The sequence below is a fragment of the Toxotes jaculatrix genome, chromosome 16, assembly GCF_017976425.1.
Source record: "Toxotes jaculatrix isolate fToxJac2 chromosome 16, fToxJac2.pri, whole genome shotgun sequence".
In the NCBI taxonomy this organism is placed as follows: Eukaryota; Metazoa; Chordata; class Actinopteri; family Toxotidae; genus Toxotes; species Toxotes jaculatrix.
Window position 1 is genome coordinate 18318426 of NC_054409.1, and position 21403 is coordinate 18339828.

Genomic DNA, 21403 nt, shown 5'->3' on the forward strand with positions numbered 1-21403 from the left:
TGATCAGAACAGGAAATGCAAATAAATATCCACACTAGGAAATCCAGTTTCATAAGCATGTGGTTGTCTGGAAATGTGTTCCTGCTTCTACACCATTGTTTTAAGCAGGTACGGGGTGTATACATCATTCAGAAAGTGGCACAAAACAGTTAAAGCATACAATAGCTTATTAATACTATTGTTCAGAGACATCATGGCTCTGGGATAATACACACGATTTTGAATTTAGTGCAGCCAAATCATCAGAGTAGCCAAACCCATTTTCATGGGCTTAGGGTAACACTTTAATATTTTAGGTCTTAGTCTTTGTTCCTGTGCAAATTTTTCTGATTTTTATTTGCATCTTAGCTTCTTCTTCTTGTAATTTGCAGCCAAATTCTATTTACAGTTGTGTTGCTATGGTACATTAATAGTAAGTGGCGGTTCGGTTCTACATTGAATTATTCCCTGGTTAAATAAAACTTGCACTTCTGTGCAAGTTTTATTTAACTTCATGAGATATTGCAGACCCTGGGAACTCCTTGCACTTTGTGCAAGCTGTCTATTGTCTAAGATTTTAAAAAAAGCCACACAAACCTTTAACGTGTTGCAAATCTGAAAAGCTGTTTAATAAACATATGCTTAAAGGCATTTAAACAAAGTTAAGTGTTTAAGTTTGTATTATTCAATACAAATGAATGTCGGCTCCAAATATCAGTTATCCGCCTCCTTGACTACTAATAATTGGTATCGGTATCAGCCCTGAAAAGACAATATCGGTCTATCTCTAATTTTGATGCTTCAAATTACCCTGTGAAGGAAGTGTATAAAGGCAAAACCCTGACAGCTTTGTATTGTATTCTATTCTGTTTTTATTTCTACTTTTATTTGTACATACTTTTTTATGTATTTAGATTTGGCTTAACACCTCTTCTAGGCTGCTACAATTTTGTTGTATTCTTGTACAATGACAATAAAGGTTTCTGATTCTGAGATGGGGGCGGCTCCCACACTCACCCAACCCAGCCAGCCTCCTGAGTCAGGGTGCCACTTTTATACATGCATGATTGTGGTGCATGCTGGGAGATGGAGGCGGCTCCCACACTCCCCCAACCCAGACCCCCTTCTGAGGGTTTTTTTGTTGTTGTTGTTGTTGTTTTAACGTGGTTGTGCCGCCCCCCTATGTGATGCCGTCCCGGGCGGCTGCCCGGTTCGCCCGTGCCAAAAACCGCCACTGATTACATCACACTGACAGTAAGTACACAAACATTGCACAGTATATTGTGCACAAGCGTAAAAATTTAATTTGGACCGCCCGCCAGGGGGCGCGGTTGGCTCATGTGTTGGACAAGTGAGACGGGATTTCAGGTGAAAGCCTTACCCACTGTCCCCTTTAACCTCAAGTATAACACCTTCAAGGTCTGTTAAGGTTTTCCGGAGTACAGATGCCTTCATTACATAACTGCAGCAGAAACTTCACAAATGGGCACAACTACAGGATTTCATCAAACATTTAGGATGCCATGTCTTGTATTTGCCACTAGATGGTGCTGCTCTGACACAATACTTGCACAACACTGATGTAATTTCCCAAAGCCAATGGAATACATGGAATAACCAACATGACCAGAGTTTATACACTGAGTTTCCAAATTATTGGGTTCACCTGGAGCTAAAACTAATGCAGTCTAATACAACCGTCCTGTGATAAATCCTACATTCCTGATGATTATTATTGAAGTTTTTGTTGAAACTATTTTAGAAAGGTGTTGATTTGTTGTCATTTTGGAGACTGCAGTTTGTATTGTAATGCATCGTACTGACAGGTGTTTCTGTTGGTTAGTTCAGCCCATTTATAACAATGAGGGCAGGCTAAATAAGAGAAACATCTCTGATGCAATACAGTTTCAACAGCGCCACAAACCACAGCTTCCAAAATGATCAGCATCTCTCTAAAACAATTATAACACAAACTGAACATTATAGTCTTCATGAAGGGAGGATTTATTGCAGGGCAGTTGTATTAGGATGCATTAGCTTTAGTTAGCTTTATGTAGCAACTAGCAATGGAGTGTACATTAGACTATTATTAGCTTAGGGAAATTTGTAGGCTAATAATTAAGCTTAGGTATAAGTATATATGACGATCCCTCAGAACTGTATATTCACAATATTTTTATATCCATGGAAAAGTTAAACAGTGCCAGCTCTTGTAATATCAAAAGCTGCACAGGGAACAATTTTACACTTAAAACTCCTGAGTTTAGGGCATATATTTTTAACATGAGTCGACCACTGGCCCTGACCTTTGACTCTCGTGGTGTTAATCCTGTCCCGTACCACTCAGCACACATGTACTCTCCCCTTGACTGATCTCAGACCAGCGCTGGCCCTTTCGGTGTTGTGAATAATTGTGGCCTGCCTTGTAGCATGGATACACCAGCTAGGGACTCTAAATATATCCAACTGGTGTGTCTGAAGAGCTCGGGCATGAAGATCATATACTTACACTTGAAATCTACACCTTACTCTATTACTTTCTCATCCATTGTGTGTGTGTTTCTGACTCGATGTCCATGCTACATTTACATTTTACATTTACATTTTGGGCATTTACATGATACTCTTATCGACAGCAGCATTAAAATAAGCTTCACTGTGCAGTGTCGTTGTGTCCCTGTGTTTGCATGTTCCTCCTTTTTAACGCCTACAATTTAGGCATTAAAATGATATTTGTATGCTGAGCAACTGTAGATTAACCACCAATTAATCAACCTTGTGTTTCCCTGAAAGAGAGACAAGAATAAGAAAAGGCATTCTGACAAGAGAGACCTACAAGGACAGAGAATTTAATAATATAGAAACCAGATAAGTAAATAAAAAAATGTCTTCAGAAATGCAGATCTGCCTAAGTGGCAACAAATCATTTGAGCTCCAGTATTATGTTTGGGTTTCAGCACACATTCCTTGGTCACCTGTTTTCTCTTAGCAGCACATGTCACAGAGTGAGTGAAGATAAACCCAGCTGCTTTTCGTATTCATTTCAGGCAGCACTTACCGTCCCCTTTTAACTGCAGCCAGCCTTCAACTCTAAGCTCTCAAATCACCAAGGGCTGATATGAATATAAACAATTTGTAGTATAGCTGATGATGCCTGGGTATTGGCATATTCAAAAGTCTAGCCTAAGTTATTCCCAGTGTAAGTAAAAGGACATTATAGACTTATTCAAGCTCAGTTGGGCAGGTAAATTTCTCTGCATTTGTTTTTCAATTAACCCACAAAGCAGCCACTGAGGTAGACAGCGACGCTGTTCTATCTTACACCAGCAGCAATCTGTCTTTTACTCAAAGATGGTATTGTATTCGGCCTGCAGTGCCATGGAAAGCCCCATTCCCTCCTCCTCTGCCCTGCACAATGAGACAAGGGTCAGCCTGTCCTTCCTCTACTGTGTTTTTGATTCACTTCTCCTTTAGGAAAATGTTGTATAACCTTTGACCCCGAGCAATGACCTTTTAAACCCACTGGCCCCACCTACAGAGTCCAATTCAGCCAGGGCTTTAAGGTAACTGATTCCTAAAACCAAGGCTGTAGCTATCCACCACAGAGGACACTGAGGTCACGTCCTCAGTTATATTTCTGGAAATCTCGGAGGGTCCAATGACATGAAAATGAGTTTACGTTCTATAATTGCACACATATCACACGTTGGCCTGTTTTAGGCTGATTTTGATATTTTTTTAGATTAAAATAACTTAAAAGAGAAATGAAATAAAATGGCTTTAGTATTTTCCATCAGATAACCATTCAGAAGAGTGAAGAAGGCTTTTGAACAATAATATAAGAGACAAAGATATAAATGAACAGTTTCATTAAAAATAAAAAGTGACATGTTGTGAATATAGGGGAGTTTCATCAATTTTATAGATGGTTGGGGCTCTGCAGGATCAAATTTAGACTCAAAACCTCAGGTTCCAGTAGGTCTATGGGAAATGTCCATGTATTTATATTCTGAAGCAATAATAGTAAAGCTGTCAAATAAATGTAGTGGAGTGAAAAGTACAATATGTGCCTCTAAAATGTAGTATAGTCTAAAGTAGCCCTAATGGATAGCTCAGGTAGAGGACAGTAATGAAGTAAATGTACTCAGTTGCTTACTACCACTGTTTTTTTTTTTTAAAATATCTGTGGGAAATGTCCATTTTTAAATGATTTATTTTATAAAACATAATATTCTCTTGTAACATTCATAAATTCAGACTGATAACTTTCATCAGAGGAAGTGTTCAGATCCTCTACTTCAGTAAAAATACTAATACCACTTTGTTAAAATACTCACTTTCAAAGAAAAGACGTGCATTTAAAAAAGTATTCGCATCCTGCAAAATCTATGGATTTATTATACAAGATGTGCAATTTTTGAATAATTTATAGATTTCGAAGATTATTACTGATACTTTTTACATAATCCTAAACCCTAACCGTCCTGTAGGTAGGACTAATTTTAACGTCTTATATATTCCTGGGTAACTTATTCTATAATAATACACCTTAATTTGTTTGTTGGTTTTATTTCGTATTAATAATCTAAATCTGAAAAGTGACTATACCTGTCAAGTGAGTGGAAGAGTAGAATAAAACGTATTACTGAAGTAAAGTAAGAAAGGTCCAGATTGAATCTGTCTATGGAGGATACCTTGGTCTGTCACCACCACCACCTCCCCCCTGTACCCTCCCCCTGTCTGTAGATAACACAGCCCGGAGAGGTTTGAATCCAGTCAGTGGCCCCAGTCGCCGCCATGCTGAGCTGAGAGAGAGCGAGAGAGAGAGGATCAGCCAAACCAAACTTTGTCACGCTGCTGTTGCTGCTGCTCCGACGCTCATCTCCGCACACACACACACCGGGACAAAGAGGAAAAACCTCCCCGCGGTGAGTACCCGTCGCTTTCAGTTCCGTGCAAACTTAAATCAGCGCTACTGGACAGCGGGTGGAAGTAACAACCGACACTTTTCTGTTTGAAATCTCTGAAGTTATTCCAGCCTGAGCCCTTGCCTGGTCGTACTCATGCGTGCTGTCGCGGACTTCAGGCTCAGCTGCACTTGTTGCACCGTAGCCGAAAACACCCCCTCAGACACTAAGAAGAGAGAGAGGGGGGGGGGAAACATGCATCGCGATTATTTTCTCTTTTCGTGAGCCTTACCGCGTTTTAACGGCGCGTAAAAACTTTTTAAATACCGCCACCCCCCCCCACGCGACGTTTTCAAAGCCCAGTTGCGGAAAAATGAGATGTTAGCGGACGAACGTTGCGCGGAGGAGTCCATGCAGTCGCTGTCACTGTCCTTGAAGCGCAAAATAACTCGTGAATATAATATTACGCGTCCTGCAGACTTGCCCGCACAAAGCTTTTTAAAGATTAAATTGCCCTTGCACTTTCAGAATGCCATTCTGGCACCCAGAGGTCATTCAGGGGTTTCTAGCCTTGGCATGCATAAATCAAGGGTGCTCTTTCACTGCAACAACAAAAGACCTTTATTGATAGCAGAGGAGCTCATATCCACACAGTCACAGTTTATATGGAGACTGGCTGGAGCATCAAGTGAAGCAAATACCTGCAGCATGGAAGGTCGTGTCTGTTGAGATTTGTTTTTGTAGTTTGTGTCAAGACAAGAGGGCAGTCCAGTGCAGCTGGGTCTCATCAGTGGATGGCCATAAACCTTTCACCTGCATGCATGTGTAGTCTAAGATGGTCTGGGCCTGTGCTGACTGGAGGGAGTAATAAGAAGTTATGGAGCTGCTTTCTGTCTCACCACTTGCCCTCTGGCCTGGACTTCTAACTGAAGTCCTGCGTCTCTGTGTGACTTTCTTGGCTCTGTGCAGTATAATTCAAAGCACACCATCATCACCCTGTTACTTCTCTTGACCTTCTTCAACCCTGGAATTAAATACTTTTGAGATACTGGCGGAGAGACAGATGCCTTCACAGGCTCGAGTTCTTCTGCACAGTGCTCCTGACTTGAGCTGAAATCATTATTTGAAATAGTTGATCAAAAGAAAATGAATTGATTTGAGGGCTGTAACTAATGAGGATTTCCATTATCACTAATCTGCTGTTGTTTTCTGGTCTAGAAAATTGTGAAAAATGTGCATAGTGAGATCTCTGAGTCGATGCTTTCAATTTGCAGCCCAGTACCCAAAGATATTCAATTTACTATCACAGAAGCCTGAGAAAGTCAGGAAATATTCACATTTGAGAAGCTAGAACCAATAAAATGGAAAATGACAATGAATGCTTATTTTCTGCCCATTGATTAAGTGTTTAATTGATTGAAAATAGTGAAATATGCATGTTACAAAGTCCCTGCTCTTCAAGGTGACGTCTTCAGGTGTCTTGTTTTGATTGCAGAAAATAATCGTTAGTTGCAGCCCTGTTCCTTAGACACAGAAGGTTTTATGAAATGACACCATTTGTCTTCTCGCGTGCCCTTTTAACATTTCAGGAGCGGTATGAAAGAACTAATTTTCTTCACTTAAGTGTATAGAAACGCCCCTCACATTATATACAGGCTTAGTTTACATTGCATAAGCACTGTGGAATTTTGGAGCATGCCAGCTCTTTAGTTTTTCCCTAAATACAGCTGTTGTGTTCTCTAAATCTGTTTTCCACAGCTTCATGAGTGACATTAACCACCCTGCCTCTCCCTCCTCTTCGCTCAGCGTTTCACCAAAGTGGAGGGGATATGACATCCCTTCCCTCGCGACCTCAATAAGTAATTCTTCTGCCTCATCAAGTTTTATTCCACAGGTCCTTTGCTGGGTCACTTCGAGCATGGGGACAGCCACCCAGATCTTGTCAATATGATGGGCTGGCTGGCGCTTCGGTGGCACCCGGGCAAGCCAGAATCATGTCAGTCAGACCCTCGGGGGGGGCCCGGAGAACTAGCCAGAACAGGATATTGCTGTGCGATCATTCACCAGCAGCAGACAAATCATTAAACCACTGCGTGCTGCTGAGCCATTCAGGCATTTCTGTCTGTCTGTCACACTGACTTTCCCTCAGGTTAGAGGTTTTGTTTGTGTTGTAAGGTTGTCATTACTGCAGGTTTTGGAATTGCCATTGGAAAGAAGTTTAATGTTTTGTGCTAAAATAGGGAGGTTATAGGCACTGAGAGTTAAACACAATAATTTTTCAGCTCTTTTCTCCTTAGTGTGCATAGTCTTGAAGATAAACTATAGCTTTGATTTGTTTTGTAGATTTCTGTGATGTTTATGCAGCTTAACTTGCCCTTACCTGCTCTTTGTGAGAGGAAATCTTTGCACACACCAAGCTTTCCCAGGACTTTCCATTTTAGGAATTCTAATTAGTCCATTTTTAACACATGTGAGTCTGTTCAATATCCTTTAATTCTATTTTTGGGAAAACTGATCTGTCTTTAAGTTGCTTCATTGGAAGCACAGGATTCGCATGTGCTAAATGAAATTACACAGAATGCTCTTGCGTGTTAATGATAACCACCCTTAAACACGCAAACCCTTCTTTAGAGTCTCTTTTTTTTAAAAATCAATAATCAATTTAAAATGGGTGGGAAATGCGAATCCAGTCAGGAACTGCATGGCTGAAAGAGAGCTTTGTTTTAAACGTGAACTTTGTGCAGAAATGGCACTTGTTTTGGATGTCAGGGGTTATTTACTTGGATGCCTTTTGGGTTTCAGACCAAGCTCTGGCTGTTTGTCAAATTTCTTTCTTGTAAAACGTTGGAGCATTGAAATTGGTTCTTTCTGGAGCATATCCAGTGTTGCATATAGGGCATTAAGCACACATACTGCATTTGTGCATTTCTCCTCACATCCAAATGCGATCATTCGACCGCCTCAAAGGAGACTCCCTTTTTTTTTCTTTTTTTTTTTTTAATAGGCGTCACATTTCTTCACATGCCTACAGTGAGTGACTGTCAGGTAATTGAATAAACTCTTAATGGATTTCAGAGTGACCATTCATGAGCCTTCAGAGGCTTTTTTCTCATCCCTTTTGCTGAGTTTGGTCGTCAGCCAGCTCCTCTGTTACAAAAGGCTGGAATACCTGCAAACGGTCTGGGCAGCACACGTTCCACCTCCTGCTGTGGAGGTCACTGTAAAAGGTGCTATGTCTTTGACACAGACACACACGACCCCTTATTGTTCCCCTCTGCTCATTAGCAATCTAATTATCAGGATTCTCCAGTCGAGTTAGCAAACCATGCTCTCACTATTTAATTCAAAATCATATGAACTGCATACTGAATGATGAGACATACAGTGTGTGTGGAACAGTGGTGATTTTTCATATAATCCTATTAGATGTCGTCCTTTCAGGAAATAAGGTGGCCATGTTTGATGTATGACTCGCAGCAACCTCATTGTTCTGGTCCTGCAGGAGTTAAAGGGTAGAGGTCAGGGGCCAGTCTGTGCTGCTCTGATGTTGAGGTGTGCTGTGCTTGGCTCCATGAAACAGACATCTGGGGCAACCCCCACCTCCTTTTGAAACACACAAACCTCGGCCCAGCCACACCCTAGTACCCCAACACCCTCAGGCTGGAATAATTTCCTATTGGCAAAAGGGAGTAGCATCTGGCTCTGCGTCGGCAGCAGTCAGTGGCATGTGTAGGCACTTTGTGTGTGTGTGTGTGCGCGCATGTATGCATGTGTGTTATTGGCCATGCATAATGCATCGCTGCATTCCAGAGATGTCTCAGCAAAATTGTCTCATGATTGAATGTTGGCGTCAGATCAGCTGACACAAAGACAAACACGGATAAGCTTCCTGTGTTTCTTCATTTTGCATGTGAGGTAATAATAAAGGTGAGGAACACTCCACACCCTGGAAGGCTCAGACGGGTTAATTGTTTCTGAGTGACTGAAAGAAGTTATTGTATGAGCATCCGCCATACAGCAGTCGTTTATTTGTTTGAAACCACATTAATGAAAGCCGAAGTCTGTGAGGATTCCCAAGACGCTGCACCCACTGCTATGAGTGATATTGCTGAGAGTGCAGGGAGCTTACTGATGCGTTGCTGCAGCGCTATTGACAGCTTACTTGATGTTTTGAAAGGGTTCCCAGCGTTGTGTTGCTGAGAGCAGGGAGCTGGAAGGGAATGGAGTGGGGAGAGCTAGCCTACATACAGTACATTCTGTGACTGAGGAGGATATTACTGTCTGACACAGCTGAACGGAGAAGGTGTTGTCTGTCCTTGTCCAACTTTCATCTGTTGTGAAGCAGCTCAGCGGTGTCAAACTCAGTAACATTTGTTTTTAAGTGATATGGAAAATGTTGCATGACAGAAACATCATTTACAGTCAGTAGATTTTTATCAGTTCTCCCTTTATCAGGTTGTTGTCACTCACAGTTTGGTTTGTTTAGTGTTTGCATAGAGAGAAAGAAGTCCCAACATCAGCGATACATTGCCTGGAGATGCAAACTGTCTGTACAGTTAACATCTGTGTGTGTGTGTGTGTGGGTATGTGTGTGCAGTTTACATCACCCTGGGCTCAATTCAGAGAGCAGCAGCTGGACCTGCAGTCCCCATTCATTCTTTAAAGGAAAGAGAGAGAGGGAGAGGAAAAAAGAAACGTCCGCACAACAATAGACACACTCCCACAGAAGCACATACACAGTACCCTAACCTCAGCCCCCTCCCCCCCTTCTTTCCTTCCCTCACCCGCCACCCCAAATTCCCCCTCCCCCTCCTCAGCAATTGTGTGCATTGAAGCCTTCCAGAGGCGCGATCTCTGCGCTGTCGGTCTCCACTGGCGAGCAGCGCTTGACTGCTGTGACAGGGGGAGAGGCAATGCTGGCTGTGTGTGTGTGTGTTTTTTTTTTTTATACACTCAGATGGAGACAGAGTCTGCTACTGACATGCGTTAAAGCGAAACAGCCCTTTAATCCAAGCGCTGTCTCTCCACCCTTTGCAGCTTCTTGTGCTTTTTTTTTTCCCCACTGTTTGTCGCGCATGATAGAGAGAGGCAGACCGAAGGAGGGAGAGTGAGAGAGACAGGAGTATGACCAGCGAGTAGCGAGGGAGGAGGTGACAGACTGCGGGATGATCATATTCTATTTTTCTTTTCGCATCTGTCATGCAAACCACTGGTGACTTTCCCTGTAATGACAGTGTGACTGAGCCGGGTTGGAAGAGCCTCTCCTACATCGTTCCCCTCTCTCTCTCTCTCTCAACCTGCAGGATCTTCACAGTCAGATTATGGTAAGATTCACATCGCAAAGAGCTTGTGCCATCGCCTGCAAGTGTGTTGACTGCTGGGATCTCACAATGTCAACACCTTCTTCTTCTGCCTTGGCAATTGGATATGGTTTTTAAGCTTGCTCTGTGCAGTGGAGAGAGTCTTCAGTTCAGTGCATGCTATTTATACCCAAATCTCATCTGGGAGGTAAATAATTCAGTGTGGTGGATGGCAGGTTGTCATGATGCAGTGAGTTGGGGCTCTGCTGTGCCTTATTTGAGGAAATACCCACACAGTTCACTCAGAGTAGCTGCTTTTTGCTTCACCTTGGCTGTATGAGTTAAGCTGTGAAATGTTTACGGAGGAGAAAAGGGCAGTATTTTTATGATTTTCACCAACGTCTGCTGTTTTGTTTACAGCAAGATGTGGAAAGAGTATGTACATGCTGGTCGGCTGCTGTCAGGAGTTCATAAATCTCCCTTTAGGGGAAGGAGTGGCATCACCCTCACAGCTTGAGCATTTCTGATTTTTCTTTACCATGCCACAAGTTGCTCTTCTCAACTGGAAAGATGCGTGGTTTAATTGTTTGTGAGTTGGTGTAAGTAGATCAAGGCTAGCTAACATTGTTTTCTTGGGGATTTTTTCAAGCGCTCTCACATCACTTCAAAGAGCACTTCTCTTCTTGCTCTGAGCAGGTTCCTATCTATGCTGTGCTCTGGTAGAAACCACACTGTCACTCACACAACCTTTTTTTGAAAACACCAGCTGCACATTTCTTGCAGCACAGTTTGACTGTTCTTAATTTTGCACTGCAGTCAGTATTGTGTTGAATACTGAACCAGAATCCAGACACTGTATTATTGCTTGTATGTGGAGGAGAAAGCAAAAGTTTAATTTTGGCTTTTGAGTAAGGAACCCCTCACTTTGCAGGTAAACATTACATACTTCAGCACCACAGTGAGCATTGGACATTTTTCACATGAAGCCCTCATACTGCACATTGTGCAAAAAAATGACCTCTTACATATTTAAAGAATTTAGTAATGTAAGGAGATGTCATTTTGAAATGGACTTCATGTGATTCTGGAGAGAAAGGCTGCAACATTTCATCACAAAAACATTCTGGTGGAGCCTCTTTTTATTTAACTCAGCAAAGAATTATAAAGATTATGATTTGGAAGATGCCTTTATCTCCCCATTAATTCAAATTTGTCTCTCAAATTGACATTTTTATTTGTTCAAATTCCACTAAAGGTAACTGTGATGTTGGAGTTGAAAATGTTTCCCATAAACACAATGACTGAGAGACCAGAGGAAATGGAGCTAAATTGATTACCGGAAATTATTTGGGTGTATACAGCAAATGACTGCTTCTAAACTGAAGACAGACAAATGGACAAAAGTTCAACGACCACATATTAGATAGGAAAATGAAAGAGACTGACGGGTATACAAATGCACTGGAGCATCAGCAAAGAAAGAGGTTAGGACACAAAGTTCAGGATTTAGGGGAATGATGTATGACAAAAACGGAAAGGAAAAGAAGGTACATGAACCTGTTTAGCTTCAGCCCCCACCCAGACAGAGTGCTCTTGGCTGGCTGGCTCCGAGGCTGGTGGCTGTCTGCCTGGGTTGTGGGGGGGGGGGGGTGGCGGGGCTGATATGATTGGGTGGGGTTGAGACTTTACCTTCACTCCTGTGCCGTATATCCCTCCATTTGTATCCCTATCAGCTGGCAGCGTTAAAAGCATTAAGTCCTCTTTAGTTAATCAGTGTTGGATTATTAACTGAAATAGACATGTTTTTTAGGTGAAACAAATGATTTAAGCTCTCTCTTTCTGCTTCAGGGCTATTATGTATGTCTGTGAATTGGTATCTAACCTTTATCTGCTTAGGGAACTTAAATCCCACTCTGGCAGATCACAGTTTGTGTTATTCTAGCGTGTTAACACATAACAGGCTATAATCTATGAATCTAATGTGCTGTTGTCATAATCTTTTATAGTAGATACGCTAAAGAGCTGATGTCAGGTTTTGGAGATTGGTCATCAGCCAGCAGGATACAGGATGTGTCTCGTCTCATCGCCTCATTAAAATTTCAAAATCAGAATGCTGGCAGGAAACATCTGCTGATTCATGTGCATTCACAAACATACATGATTAGCAGAGGTGTGTTTTACGGGTTTCTTTAAATAGCATGGCATTTGTCACACTGGATCAATTTATTAGTGATTGATGGATCGTTCATGCTTTAAAGTTACATGTGGTCAGCTGCACTGATCCAAAATTGTCACCATTGCTTCTTCATCCTCCTCCTCCTCCTCCTCCTCCTTCATCTGTGATTGGACTCATATTGCCTGCTCGCTACCCAGAGGATTTCTTGGTGCACTCTATTTATGCTAGCTGGCTGGCTGGTTGGCTGCCTTGGTAACTATGGTAACAGTATCCCTCAGAAAGTTGAAGAGACCAGGCCTTGCTAGGCTAATTGTGAGCAAGTGAAGCATGTCTGCAAAGTTAGACGTTGTCCCAGGGTGGACGATGGCCTGTTCAATGGATTTTTTTTGTCCTCATTGTCTTGTACAGACATTCAGCAGCCGTCACAATAGTAGTGATTTGCTCAGGCCTTTGCATTTTAAAGTATTTGTTTCACAATAGAGAGCACAGAAACATTTAGCTACATGATCTACATATATGTAGAACAAAATAGTGTATTCAATTCATGATAAAAAAGACTTTGAACTGGCCCACCATTACAAAGACTGTTACAAAGGGGGGACATATTATGCACACTAATTATTAACCTGTATTCGTCCAATTCTTCTTAATATATTTCTGTTGTGTTTGTAACTGCAAATACACAATGATTAGTCAGTTAATTGATTAGTCGATGGACAGAAAAAAACTAACTTTCCCTTGGTCCAGCTTTTCTGATGTAAAAAGCTGTTGTTTTTCTTTATTGTGAATAATAGTAATCTGAATATTTTTGAGTTTTACACAGTTGAATGAATTAAATAAAATAATTATTAGAACACATCACTTTGGGTTGTGACAGACATTTTCCCCATTTCTTTTACGGTTTCTACACTAACATCTCTTTTCTTCTCTCTTGTAGACCACTGCTGTGACATTTGCCCTGGACCTTTCCCTTCAACCATTTCCAACTGCGTGAAGAAAAGTGAAAAGAAGTTTTAATGTATCAGTATTCGCTAGCCGACGCCATGACGGACAAGTAAGTGGTTTATCTTCCTCAAGAGTGTGTTTGTGTAAAGGGCCCACTGTACTCTGGCCTTTTGTTTCAGTGTGAAGTAAGAACATGCTGTCGTCTCTTGCGATTACACTTCTTTCGCTCTGCGCAAGATTGTGTCCTGGAAGTGTTTGTGTGAGTGTGTTTCAGTTCAGAATTGAAGGAGAACTGGGGGGGTGGGTGGTGGGGCGGGGGGTGATAGTACAGAGAGAAGTGTGTTGTGGTGGGGGGTTGGTATAAAGACAGTCTGTTTTGCCCCTGAAGACCTATGACATTTGCATCAGGGCTAATTTGCATTCTCGTTCACTGTGCTGGTATGTTGCTGCTGCTGTTAGTTGGTCTTTATTTCCCTGACAAAACACAGTCATTTATAGGGTTTTTGCGCCTTTGCCGTCCTACCTCTTCTTTGCTCCTTCTCTGTACTCTCCCGCTTTTTCTTTTTTGTGGTGCCTTCTACATCTTTTCCCTACCCCCTTTTCATTTTGGACCAGTTCTCTGCCAATGCTCCCTATCTCTTTTCTCTTTTTTGTCTCTTTTGTCAACTTTGTCTTTATCCCTCGGCCTGGTGTTTGTTGGATTTGAACTATAGAGGATGGAGAATTTGGGTTCAGTAAGCAAAATAATCTGCTGTCAGCGTTCATAACAAGCGGAATAAGTGGTGCAGGCCAGTCAGCTGAAAGGGATAGGAGCAAACATGGTGAAGGCCAAACAAGGCCAGGCCTGTTATGTGCATGAGTTAGAGAAAATGAAAGAGGAAGTTAAAAAAATAAGTTTGGCCCGTATTAAGACTAAGGAAACAGGTTGTTTCCAGAATACTTTGATGTGACTGATAAATGTTTGCGGTAATGAATGCTTGTGCAGGAATCAATAAAGAGGTAGGGGAGATTTATATGCATTGGATGAAGTTTCTAAGATAGTGGTGGTAGATGAAATGAGGTTGATGGGGTTTCGTGTTTGCATCCACTTATTTCTAATGCACCTGTTGACCCTTTCAGAGTAATAGAGAGAAGGGTCTGGTGAGTCATTCTGGATTCCTATGAAACAGGCCTCAGGGTAGCTCCCCTGGCTAACACCAGCACACTATTTGATGTCAGCATAAAATATTGTGCATCTAACTGGTTAGTAGAGCCGGATAATGCTATATTTGCCCAGAGGGGAATTTCTCTTGCAAATTAGAAGGTTCTACCACTTTAGGATGCATTGCAATTTTTGCAGAGCCAGACATTCAGGCTTGGAAGTTTTTAAGTGTTTTGGATGCAACATAAAAGGCAAACAAGAAAAAGATGTTCTTTTAAACTTTATTTTGAAAACAAGACGCAGCAGTATTTTTTTAATAAGGCTCTGCAAGACCAAATCAAAGTGAAGTGAAGGTTGGGAGTTTCTAAGTAAGTGATGATGTTGTTGACAAGCTGTCCTGTTGGATGAAAGGTATCCAAGCAACCAGAAAGGGACAAAAAGGGGGGAGGGTCGTAGTTAATTGTGCGCTAGATGCTAGTCCATGTTGTAGGATGATTGTTCGTCTGGGAAGAATGATAAATGTTATGCCAAAAGGAAGTGAGGGGAAAAGTTGGAGGACGTGCCCCCGACAGTGATGGTGAACAAAGCCTCCCTCAACATGGGACTACTTAAGATTCATACAAAGGCAGAAGAAGAAGGCTACTTATTTTCTTTCCAACACACACACACACACAAATGCCCCCTGTTTTTCTCTAGCTCACTCCTGAGCAAACATTTACACATAGCAGGATATCAGTGGACATTCCTGCAGACATGTGCATTTCAGTTGGTGTTCCCAGATACAAGCTGGCCTGCAGATATATCTAGAACAATTTGGCATTCACAAGTTTCTGACATTTTCCAACAAAATGCATGTGACCCTGAAGTGCACAACCTTCAAACTTGTTTGGTAAAAGAGCTTTGCGACTGTGTTTTCCATGCAGATGTAGCTATTGATGCAGCAGCTGATTATCCATCTGCAAATGTGCTCTTACATCCTCAAAAATGAACATGTTTAAATTGCAGGATTTTAAGTTCAGCCCTCTATTGTTCCAGGATGCTCTGGGATGAGGAAAGTTTCTAAAGCCAGATTTGCTCCGTAGCGCTTGTAGACAGGGATTCTTTCTGTTGAAATTCAAGCCTGCATAATCCTCTTCAACACACTGCTCTGTGTGTGTGTGTATGTGCATGTATGTGAGTAAAAGTACAGAGTCCATGCACCTTCCATCCAGGATTTGAATGAACGGGACGTAGTTGTTCTGTTTTTTATTCTTTCAAAAAGATTTGCACCAGGGTTGGCTGTATTGCGTCATATATGAGAGCAAGACCGAAAAACAATGCCCCAGATCCACAGGCAGGATGTAGTTCCTGTTGAAAATGTCACTTTATATATGGGGGAAAAAAAGGAAAATACAAGTGTAAAACTCTCAGTTGTGAAGTATACCTCAAACTGGGTTCCTCCATTCTTTGTGGAGAAACACAAAAACAAGATGGAAAAATGTGTTGCCCTCAAACCATACGATCATATTTCTTTATGCAACGGTTTTGTGCTTGTTTTCCATAAGGAGAATCCTCCTCCTACTCATTTCTCCTCGTTCATTGCTTTGTCCTTTCTCTTCCCTCTCTTCAACCACTGTATGAATTTGCACGCTTGAATGTTCTCCCTCATACTAAAGCCTGTTTTCTCTCCCTTCCTCTGTCCCACTCACTTTCCTTCCCTCCCCCACCTGTGGTGGTGCACACTGACAGCCCTGTCAGAGACTTGGGATGTTTACAGATGGACAGTAAGGATGGCTGCACAGATGAGAATGTGTGTGTATGGCCGTGGGGTGGGGAGGGTTGGTGGGCTTTTACTGGAACGACCACACTGTCATAGAGACGAGTGGCCTTTCCCACTCTGCTGTGTATCTGTGTGCTTTGTGTATCTGTATCAGTCAAGGTCCCACATGTGTGTGTATCCATGTCAGTCTTATGGGAGCGAGGATCCAAAACCACCAACAGAAGCTGGTTAAGAGCTTTCTGTCACGTATACAAGACTGCAGCACTTACACGCAGTTAGAAACCTGCTAAACACCCAAATGTTTGGTCTCCGTTCTCCGTTGTCTGGAACAATTTGTGCTGAAAGAAAATTGTCCAGCTGGGTTTTTTTTTTTTGCCAACTTAAACTTTTATAATGTGCTTTTCTGTTAACAGTGACAAGAGGAGAAAAAAAATTTCCTCTCAAAGTTTGTGTTGTGATTGACGATTCAATTGGAGACTTTTTGGCAGGTTATTTAAGGGGCCGTATTAAGGAGTTGGTTCAAAATACCTGAATTAAAAGCAGGAGTGTTGTGTTGCATTGGGTATTGGGGAGGGAGATGGAGCTGTGGTGGTCATAGGATACCGACAAAAGCTCAAGCTGGGACCTTTTTATCAGCTTAGGGAAAATCAGGTGTCACAGTGGAGTGAGCTCAATAGCCCATCCTGTCAGTATGTTTACCATAGGCTGAGTTTCTGAAGTAGGGCCATTAATAAATTTGTTCTGGCTTGAAGAGTCTTCAAAAGACCAGCTTTGCCCGGTCCTCATTCAAGTCCACTCATCAATTAAAAAAAACCCAGACCCCTGACATCTCCACTTCCTTTCTGTCCCCTCTCCAGACCACTGTGTCACCAAGGGCGTGGTCTGGGGCACCGTTGGGCTTGCACCCAGGCTCGACAACCCACTCAGGACAACCTGAATTGAGACATGTGAAGGCGTGGTGTCATTGGGATTCGTGGGTGCATAGTAAAAACTCTGTATCAGCTGTCACAGGGTTTTGTGGGAGCCGAGGGAAGCCAAGTCAAAGTGCTTCCGAAGGATGTCGAGGGGGATGCACCCTTTGACCCCCGGCTCATCAATCTTTTGCAACTGTCATCTTCTCCCAGTCCACCATTGATGCTGTCAGAGGAGGGCGAGAGGCAGGGACTCGTTGCATCATGTATTTGTGCTTGTTTGCATACATGTTTTTTTTATTTTGTGTGTGTGTCGCTGAGAGAAAACATGATGAGAATTGGGAAAGTCTGCAGGAAGATGTAAAAACACAGGTTTATACTTGGGCATATTGGAGGACTGCACTGTCTATACGTGGCTGCACACTACAACTATCAAGCATGACTCTTGACCTTGATCTGTGTGAATAACCATAGACTGTGATCAGCGGTATAATGAATGTGAAACCCAGAGGAAGAGCAGTTTTAGATAGTTAATGTTTATGCACATCCAAAGCTCTTTTTTTAACGTGATCATTTGTAAGTGGACTTGCCTGTGTTTGTAGTCTGGTGTGCATCATCTCTGCTTAACATAATCTGATTATTCTTTTATACAGTAGAGCAGGGGGCCTGCATTACAGTAGCTTAACCCACCAAGCACATGCTAATGAATCTGCATATTTGGGTTGATTTGGGTGACCTGAATTCAGTTGTCTGGAAGATTTGTCTCCTTAATTGTTCTGGGACACTATTTGTTGCATTTCCAGCAGCATCCATTCTGTCTGTTATCTTGTGGATTTAATGACTTATTTTATTGTTTAAAGATAAAGTTTTTTTTTTTAGGATGTAGCAATAATTAGGCATTGATTCACAGTGAAGTAGTATGAGCGGAATCTGACCACCAAGTAAATATGTAAGCCCCTGTTTTCCACTCAAACAGAGTTGGATTGTTGTCGACTGTGGGAATAAAGCTTGTGCACTTCTGCAGGGAGAATGTATTCAGCCTTGTTGTAAGGGTTTTCATTTTGCTCAGGGAAGCAGTCTAAGGGAACAGACTGGAAAGTGTTGTGAATGGAGGCCCAACCATCTGTCACAATGGCAATAAGAAGATTTCTGCTTTCCCTCCCTTGTTTTCATGCACTAAAAAGAAATGCAAAAGAATTTTCCAGCTGACTGTTCTGTTACTGCTCTGATGCAGATTATTCCCTAATGTCTTTGTTCTCTTTTTGTTTCACTAGTGATGCACAACTCCAGTGCTGATCCTGTACAGATAGTATAAAGGCCCTGAAAACAAATTTTCTCACTCACTTTTTGTGAGCGATGTGGTTCTACATCAAAAGCATTTTCTTTTCATTTTTAGTTGAGAGATTTCTGTTTGTGCTTTGTGTTGTGTTTTTTTTTCTCTGCACTCTTCTCTGTGGTGAATGTTATTTATTTCTAAACACCAAAAATGATTTGGCGAAGTTTGTTTCCAGATCTGATCACAGCTGTGGGTTGTTTGCTCATGTTGTGATCAAACTGTACAGACACAGTCCTGCTGAAGCAGATCTGAAAATATGAACAGATGAAATCTGACTTTCAACTATAAATCACAATATCTACAGCAGGACTCCTGTTAACCACTTGCGTTGACTATAAATCCATCTTAAGGCTTCCTTTCCATGCTTTTCATGGGCTTTAAAGGTGGTATTGGCGACAAGTGGTTTGACCCCACCTACAATGGAAAAAGGACAGAATAAAATATGGGTCATTTTAGCATTAGCTAAAATGACCTCATATCATTTTAGCTAATGCATAATACAACATGTCTCCGCATTCCACTATCAGATTGATAACCCTATAAATTGCGCAACCTGTTCTCAGAATAGCGGTTGTACATATTTAAGGCTTGGCCATGGCTGACCTCTCGTGGGATTTTCCCACACAAGGGAGAGTGCCTTTACTTTATTTACATTTGGTTGATTCACAGACGTGGCTACCCACAGCCTTACATTTATGCTCACAGACTGGAAAATGCTATGAGGCCGCAGTGAACAAAGAGTCATCAGCAGTAGACAAAGAGGAAATGAATACAGCACAGATCCGTAGGTTCCTCTGATGGTATTCACACAAGATAATGTTTATCCTTTGTTTGTCCTTGGTTATAAAAAGTTAGCACAGTATCCTGGCAGATATCATATGATATCACCAGCTTAGTGGTCAGTGGATATTTAAGTCACCGTGTAATTGTTTTGTCCTTCCTAGAATACTTATCTATCTCACATGTGTGTGTGTGAGTGAGATTGTGAGTGTGTGTATGTGTGTGTGTGTGTGTGTGTGTGTGTGTGTGTGTGTTTTTATTGTAATTGTTACTTAATGGCAGTTTTTTTGTGGAAGATGTGTTTTCATTGATTCAGCATTATATCTCTGACCATTGTCCAGACAGCTAACCACACATACACTCTCAGCACGCACACAAACTGCTTCCTCCCTCTTGTAGGCACAAACACACACTACATAACTGTCTTGTCTGATCTTTCTGTCTTCTCCCCCCTCCCTAGCTTGAGGATTTTATAATTCTCTCCGGAGGAAGAGCGTCGCATCTTATAAGGAGCCACAGGTCAGAAACTCTACTCCTCTCCCTCCTTCCCCTTTTTATTGTGCGGACCGACACTGAGCTGCTCAGAGGTCTGCAAGCTTCAGCACGAATGCCGCATGCTTCTCCAACACTCCCTGTAACCACCCCAGGGCTTCACTCCTTTTTTTATCCCCCCCTGCATGATCACGCCTGGGCAATCCAACTTTGATTTGAATCCGCTTGGCTTTGGTGCTTGTGGAGTGTTTTATGGTGATTCCTTCCTTTTCCCCAATCATTTTATTATTTGCCCTCACAATGTGATTTTGTTTTCCTCTCCGCTTTAAGTTGTGGTTTGTTTTATATCTGCTTGGAAGCAAGCTGATGGTCTGTGTTGTCTTAATGGTATGTAATAATGTTTTAGTGACAGACATTGTGTATGCTCATGCAGCTGCTTGTTTCCAGTGGCCTCTTGGAGAGCCAACTTTGCTCTGTGCTCTGAAAGTGCTCTTTCCCTTATCCCTTCCCCTGAACAGTGATCGTCCAGTCCTAGCTTAGCAACCATAACTAGGCACAGCAGCTCTGTCAAGCTTTGAATTTATCCAAACATGACTTTAGTGAAAGCCATGACCTTTATCACCTTTCTAAACCCATAACAATAGAGCAAAAGTGTAAGAAATGGATGAAACAGTGTTGTTTGTCTGCTTTAAAGTAGGCTGCAAAATTTATAATTTCTTGCTAACTAGTTTAATACCTACAGCAGTAAGTAAAAATCTGCCCCTGTTATTTTAAAGTGTATATATGCTGTGGTTGAATCAAAAATGTGACAGATGTAGCTGTGTAAACTACGGGAGGCACAGCCTAGCAGAGGGTCAGTACTTTCAGACGTGCTGCCCATGCATTTTCTTCTTCCTTTACTTTAAGATGTATGCATATTTAAATATATATATAAATTTTATGCAGCTACTTGAATTTTAAGTGACCTAGTTTTCTTAAATACGTTCAATTATTTTCACTAACATAAGGACGAAAGTGTGCCCAAAATCTGTCAGTCAGATCACGAGAAATCTGTGTGATACGTGTTAAAAGTTTTCAGCTTGGCTTTGTGCTGTTGATCCCTGTGTGTGCTGAGAAGGGAACGGTGAAATCTGTGTTTTATCTCCTGGTATGGCAAGTTCAGGAGGACACACTGTTGTGTTGTGGCAGCCTGTGGGTGATGGGGTGCGTTTTCACACAACTCTCCAAAGGAGGTTTTTGTTTTTGCCGGCCAAAATTACCACCATGAAATCAGTGCCTGCTGAAGACTGCACTGGGAGAAAAGCACAAGAGAAAGGAGTCCTCCTTAAAGGCAGAAAGGAGAGGAGAAAATATAGCAGGGTTTTAGGGATGTTTACAGCCCCTTCAAATGTCCCCTGACTGGTGGGAAAGCCTAGTAACCATAATTTGAAAGATGATTTGTGTCTTTATTATTTTCACTCCTGCTTGAAAAAAATCAGTAAAATTTAACTTAAAACATTTGGAATCACGTTTAGATATTTTTAATCCACATCAGTTGATTTGAAACCGGGAGCTGAAGTCACCTGCCCTTGGCTACTGCTGTTTAAACAACTACCACCAATGTGACTACCATTCACCAACTTGGGACCGCAAGGCCTTCAGCTGGGGACCACAAGACCTTCAGCTGGGCTTTCGCTG

The 21403-nt window shown here is 41.9% G+C and overlaps 1 protein-coding gene across 2 annotated transcripts in view; it reads left to right on the forward strand.

The window, feature by feature from the left end:
* The first annotated feature begins 4762 nt into the window (after positions 1–4762).
* The window catches only part of sema4d (sema domain, immunoglobulin domain (Ig), transmembrane domain (TM) and short cytoplasmic domain, (semaphorin) 4D), a 34662-nt gene continuing 18021 nt past the window's right edge, over positions 4763–21403 (forward strand). The window contains exons 1-3 of one of the 2 annotated variants that reach the window (XM_041058901.1): positions 4763–4907; positions 13300–13416; positions 19695–19753. The gene's annotated coding sequence lies outside the window, so the exon portion shown is untranslated. Of the gene's footprint in view, positions 4908–10015; positions 10211–13299; positions 13417–19694; positions 19754–21403 lie in introns of those variants that run through there. The other variant, XM_041058902.1, reaches the window with a different exon arrangement.